The sequence below is a fragment of the Frieseomelitta varia genome, unplaced genomic scaffold (genome assembly GCF_011392965.1).
Source record: "Frieseomelitta varia isolate USP_RPSP 00005682 unplaced genomic scaffold, Fvar_1.2 scaffold_1745, whole genome shotgun sequence".
In the NCBI taxonomy this organism is placed as follows: domain Eukaryota; kingdom Metazoa; phylum Arthropoda; class Insecta; order Hymenoptera; family Apidae; genus Frieseomelitta; species Frieseomelitta varia.
This window is the reverse complement of record NW_025109467.1, coordinates 1-6358: the sequence shown is the minus strand read 5'-3', so window position 1 is coordinate 6358 and position 6358 is coordinate 1. Positions and strand designations below refer to the sequence as shown.

Sequence of the window (6358 nt, the reverse complement as noted above, 5' to 3'; positions counted from 1 at the left end):
ATGTACCGACGAGTTCGAAAAAAAAGCGACGAATTATTGTATACGGTTTGGACACTCGTTATGGTCCGCAATCAGTTGCCAGCGCAAGTGGTTAACCTCAAAAATGTAATATTTTCTCAGTTTTAAGTATGTTTTAAGTATAACTCGGGCAAAACAAATAATAAATTTATTACTTATCAATAATTTCTATGCAGTGATATCATACTGACGAGTTTGAAAAGAAAGCGACGAATTATTATATACGGTTTGGTCACTTGTTATGGTCCGTAATCAGTTGCTAGCGCAAGTGGTTAATAAGAACGCTGTTTCTCTGAAAGAAAAGATATTCTCTTTGTAAAAAATTTTGCACAGATCGACAATACACCTAAAATATTACTCTTACGCGTCTAATTCGGCCCACAGAGGGTTAATTCGTGTTATTATCTGTCTCATACGCTGAAAAGTTGGAAAGCATGTCTCGTTGCGTCCAAGCAACAATCGCTAGCGATGGAGATTAGACACGTGTTTGTGATAGTATTTTAGGAGTTAGTTATTCCGTCGATCCGTGTGAAATTTTTGTACAAGAAGAGTATTTCTTTTAAACGAGCCAAGAATCCACGTTCTTATTAAACACACTGTATATACATAATTTGTTCTTGTTCGCGAGTTCCGAGCTGCGTAAGATCACTAGCGAATTCCTCTGGAAGGAGGAGCGACAGGATGACGAGGAAGAAGGTGAATATTGCGCGCAGATGTGCGAGCGACCTTATCGCGAGTCTTGATTGGTTTCAGAATGGAACGAAGCATGCAGTTTGAACGAGCGCGTGCACGGGCGCCTTCGATAGCTTTGGTGGTTTTTTCTTGGTGTTCTTGGCGCGAGCAGCGAACGGGAGGCGCTATAAAGTTGCGTACACCGCGAAGGAGCAGGTGATGGTGAAAGGGTAGGCCGTGTCGCCGGTAACGATCGCGCGACTCACTTTCGCGTGCGTGTGCGTCAGGTGTGGAGTCGCAACGCATCGTGAAATTCATCTCGGTTCGTATCAGGAAGGAAACTCACGTTTTCTTTTTTGCCCGATCGGGTGAATCATGGTCAGACGCATCGTGCAAAATGAAAAGCATCTGTGGCCGCTGTAAGTACCTCTGTATAGCTTATTTACTTATGTATATATGTATGCGCGGAGCGATCGACGTCGAAATCGAGCGATAACAGCGGCGTTTGAAATTCGATTTGCGTCGACTCTAAGCGTTGCGTTATCATCGTCGACCGATCTCGAAACTCGGGAGAGAAAGTTAGGATTCTCCGGCTCTGGGACGTCAGGTGCAAATTTTCGACCGTGCCTGAGCAACCGACCGCTCGAACGAGGAAATTTCAAAGACAAGCGTTACGACAGGTGGACGCGCGGAGTCTCGAACCTGCCCGGCTGGCTGGCAAATGTGCGAGCGTGCCTCCAAAACCGGAAGCTGCTCGAGCTAGCTCGATCTTCGTGCACTTTGTTACGCGGTAATTTACTTTCTTTTTGCTCGTCGCGACAGAGTCAACGATGGTAGTTAATAGCACACGTCTGCACGATCTATATAGACCGCGTTCGAAAATTACATACATACAAGTAGACATGTATAAAATAAAATTAAAGAATAAATTTAAGTAAAGTTGGAAATTGACCTTTGAGAAAAATCGAATTCGAAAATTTCTCAAGTATATTGAATTTGGCTGTTTTCAGACTGAATGACAAGACGCTGTTCAATGATACTAGTTAATTATTATAACATATACCTATGGAAGTATATACAGGTAGGTGTAAATAGGAGATGATAGTTATAAAATGAAATAAAATAAAATAAAGTAAAATTTCATTGGGAATTAAGCTTCAAGAAAACTGAATTTGAAAATTTCTTAGGCATACTTGAACTTGGCTGTTTTCAGACTGAATGACAGGAGGTTTTTCAATAATGATAATTGTTATAATATATACTTATACAAGTATCCAGAGCGCGGCCGAAAATTATACGCAAGTACATATGTGCAAATATGAAATGAAATAAAAATTAACATTTAAGAAAATCGAATTTAAAGATTTCTTGGGCTGTTTTCAGATTGAACGACAAGAGGCTGTCCAATGATGGTAGTTTGTTTACCTATGCAAATATACAGAGCCGAAAATTATATATACAAGCAGGCGTAAATACGAAGTAAAATTTCACTGGAAATTAACCTTGGAGAAAATTCTTTGGACACACTTGAACTGCTACTTCTAAACCGAATGACAAGTGGCTGGCCCACGTGTGAAAATCAGTAGGAAGTAAAGTTTTTTTCATTTTCACGTTATGGAAAACGCGTTTCGTTTCGGAATACATAATACGATTGAAAAACGACGACGTTGATTCGAACGGAATTCCCATTTTCCAGGCAGAAAAACGAAGCGTCGCGTGACGGTGGCGTGTGCCCGCGGGGGCGTTGGATTTCTGGTTTCGTGGAATCGCGTGCTAGCTTGACCACCTCTCTCTCTTTCAAGAGAGAAAGAGAGAGAGAGAGAAAGAGAAAGAGAAAGAGACGATGGCTTCACCGTGGTTGTTCGCAGCGGAGGACGTCAACTCTCGGCGCGGCTACAGCCTACCTACGAGAAGACTGGAAGAAGAGGATGCAACCGACCGTTTTACCACGGTCGTTGGAGCGCCGCCGGGCAAACCCGGAGATGGCAGAGAGTGTGAGATGCCGTGCGGTGTGTGCCGGTCCAGTCTGATTGGGTTCGGTTCGGCTCGGCTCGGGGTTCGGTTTGCCTCAGTACCGTTCGCAACGTCGATGCGCACCTTAAACGTGGGCGGATCGGCCGGTCAGCCGCCCCGGGTGTTTCTCACCCGCATGCCTGGCATACGTGCCGCTCATCCTCGCCCCTTTTCTTTTTCCTCGTCCCATCACCACTTCTTGCCGTGCCGCGCCGTACCTTTCTCTCTCTCCTCTTCTCTCCTTATCGCGTCTCGTCTCGTCTCGTCTCGTCGCGTCGCGTCGCGTCGTCTGGGCTACCGGTTCTTTTTCCATCGCCTCCTCTCTCGTTTCGCGATCGCGATCGGTCTTTGCCTCCGAATTTGGTTCTCACCAGTTCGGTAGATAAGCGCTTGCTTCTTCTTCACCTTTCGCCATTCGTCCGCTGCTCCTCTGTCATGTCTTCGCGATTTCACGAGAGATGTAACAAACGGAGGCGGCGAAAGAGAGATGAAAGCCAGAGCGAAAATCGCTGTTGAGAGAAGATGGAGAGAGGGAACGCGCGCAAGAGAGAGAGAGAGAGAGAGAGAGAGAGAAAAGGTTGCGTTGAACGTTGGTTCTCGCATTGCCCCGAGGACGTTCCCATGAATCGGCGGGGGCGGCAGGAAGGCAGTTCGCCGCGATGAGAATCGTTTCTCCGGTACTCGAGGGCATCGGCGTTCCTCGGCGAGGAGATCGGTGCGTGCCTGCCCGACTGCGTGCCTGACTGCGTGCAACCGTTCTCTTTCCAGCAACGCGTCATTACCAGAAGAAGAAGCCTTAATAATCGGCTAGTCTCCTCTTGCGTTCCAAAGTTCAACTCAACAGCGAAATCGCTCGATGTCGATTATATCTCGGAAATTTACACCGTCGATTACTCGAGATACGTGGCGGGTACATCTCCCGCGACTCTTCGATCCTCGATCGAAGAAACAAAAATTGCCCAAACGTCGTCGTAATGGTCGTACTTTGTCAATTTTTTTCTTCGAATCGTTCCGATGATATATTACCTTCGCCGACCGTGGCATTGTATTTTTCCGTGGACCGACGTGACGCCACGCGTCGTTGAGCTTGAGAGTCGCGCGAAAAGCCTATCCGACGCGTAGCGAATACCGCGATCAGGAACGCATACGAAGCTCAAGTTGGTCGATCGATCGGCCGCGTCGATAAACAGCAAGCAGGCGAACTTACGCGAGCGTCGTCGCATTCGCGTCGAATTGACGCTCGATGGTAAATGCGGAAAGCTCGATGGTAACGGCTACGTTGTCCTCGTGGACGATACACCCGGTTGCTGGAGACTATAGTCCGAGACGGCATACTTCGAGCGCTAATCGAACACTGGAGGCACGACCGTGCGGATTATCGCGTGCTTGTCTGTTGACAAAAGTTTAGCTTATAAAGCTGATTAAACCTTAGTTAATCACAACGGAATAGGAAAGTATTCGACGAAGGAAGCTGCCAGATTGGTCGACGACCAATCGATCCGCCTGTTCGCCTGATCAACGATCCGTTGAGCGGGCGGTCCCGCGCGGCAAACTTCACCGCGTGCTTCACCTCCGCTGCTCTTCTGCACTCCTTTTCTCTCTGACATAGCGATTGAATTTGGTAGCGCAGTCCGCGGATGCCTCGCATTCTATCGCGTTCGTCTTCTTCTGTGTGCACGTGTGCATGTGTGTATGTGTAGGTGTGTGTGTGCGTGTGTGTTTACTGTGCATCTTGAGCGACTTATTTACATCGGTATCGGCCTCGTTTAACGCTTTACGCGACTGTTTCAGAGGCGTGCGTCGATTAACAAATCGTTACTTTGCTACCTCTCTTCTGCCTCTTTACGTCAAACGAACGTTGGACGAACGTTCTGTGATTCCGTTCGGAGTGTTAGAAATGGTTCGCTGGTCTGGAAAAGTCTGATAATTTCCAATTTGCGTTTTCATTCAAAAATGTTTAACACTTAACAATAGAACTAACCTCTTGCGCTGGAATGATGTGCTACGCACGTCGAGACTTTTTTGTTCCAAAATTGTAATATTCTCAGTTTTAAGTATATTTAAGTAAAACGAATAATAAATTTATTACTTCTCAATAATTTCTATCCAGTGATATCGTACCGACGAGTTCCAAAAGGAAGCGACAAATTATTGTATACGGTTTGGTCACTTCTTATGGTCCGCAATCAGTTGCCAGCGCAAGTGGTTAACCTCAAAATTGCAATATTTTCTCAGTTTTAAGTATATGTAAGTATAACCCAGGCAAAACAAATAATAAATTTATTACTTCTTTGTAATTTCTATCCAGTGAATATACCGATGAATTCAAAAAGACGAATTATTGTATGGTCACTCGTTATGGTCCGCGAACCAGTTATTAGCGCAAGAAGTTAACGTATGACATTGAAGCCAAAAAGAAAAAAATGAAGAAATTTTACAATACAGGCTTTCATTTATTTTACGAAAAATTATCTAAACAAGAAAACGTTGTTTCGTGTCAGAAATTCTAAATTGGTTTGATCATTTCGGTAGGTCTAGTGTTAACGATAAATGCAAATCGTAAAAGATTCGGGAGTTTAGCAGCGCGAGATAAGCCGCGGTGAATGGATCATGATCGCGGCTGCGCGGGGAGGTCGGGCGAACGAAAAAAGGCGCGAATAACTCCTGAACGGACTGCGTTCCTGGTACATCGGCAGAGCGCCGCAGCGCCACGCGTCACGGCGAGCATCATCGCAACGCGCGGCGCCTATACGCCGGTCATCGCGACGCGGATGCGCCGGCTGGTCGCCGCGTGTTCGTTGCCTGGTTGCCGCTTGCTGCCGCACGCCGATCGCATTCCTACTTCCTTTGCTCCTCGGTCCGCTCGTACATTTTCATACTGTTGCCATAGCAGTGGCTGTGTCCTTTGTTCCGTGTGCGTACATAGGTTATGTTTCATCCAGTGGGATGTTTTATTCAAGCTCAGTGTCTAGCTACGATTATCGTCCCTATGATCTGTGATCAGTCTGAGGAAATGGGATCTGAATCGAATTGAAAGACTAGGTTAGATTGCTCGAATTTGAGAAAAGATTCTCAGAGCCACAAACGATGATTGTCTTCATTGCCGACTGTCGATAAATCCTTCATGGATAAAGTGACAAAATGTGAAGAAATTCAGAGGGAAGAAATTACAAATGGTTAATTTTATTAATCAATAGTTTCTATATATAGAAAAATATATATATATATATATATATTTAATAAATATTTAACAAATATATATATATAGATAAATTTCAAACTTATGTGAAATTTATTGTACATACTTTTACCTATATTCGCGAACAATTTTGATTCAAATATCGAAAATAGTTTGAGAGAAATTTAACATTATCTGAATGAATATCTACATGCATCGATTTAACAAGCAACATTTGTAAATTTTTATTTATGCATTCTACAGGTCAAACGAGACGTCAGAAGAAAGCTAAGGGTCAGGAAACGAAAATACAATTGTAAAAGCTCATAAATTAATTCTGTTAATTAGTTTTTTCGCAAATGAAAATTTGGTTGAGTTATGGACATGCAGCTACCTCTACTTCGAAGAATTTAGATCAACGACATCTATGTTCCGTCGAGATGTGTATTTAATATAAACAATAGAATATTTAAAAAT

General features: G+C 44.3%; 1 long non-coding RNA gene across 3 annotated transcripts; it reads left to right on the top strand.

Annotated features, from left to right (window-relative positions):
* Nucleotides 1–318: 318 nt before the first annotated feature.
* On the top strand, nucleotides 319–4697 carry LOC122538704. Of its 3 annotated transcripts, XR_006308912.1 has the most exons (6): nucleotides 319–714; nucleotides 772–1109; nucleotides 1701–1771; nucleotides 1904–1992; nucleotides 2074–2279; nucleotides 2387–4697. It is a non-coding gene; the product is annotated as an uncharacterized LOC122538704 (long non-coding RNA). The 3 variants fall into 3 exon arrangements; XR_006308911.1 differs by having other exon boundaries at nucleotides 319–1109; XR_006308913.1 differs by having other exon boundaries at nucleotides 319–1109; nucleotides 1878–1992.
* Nucleotides 4698–6358: the final 1661 nt, after the last annotated feature.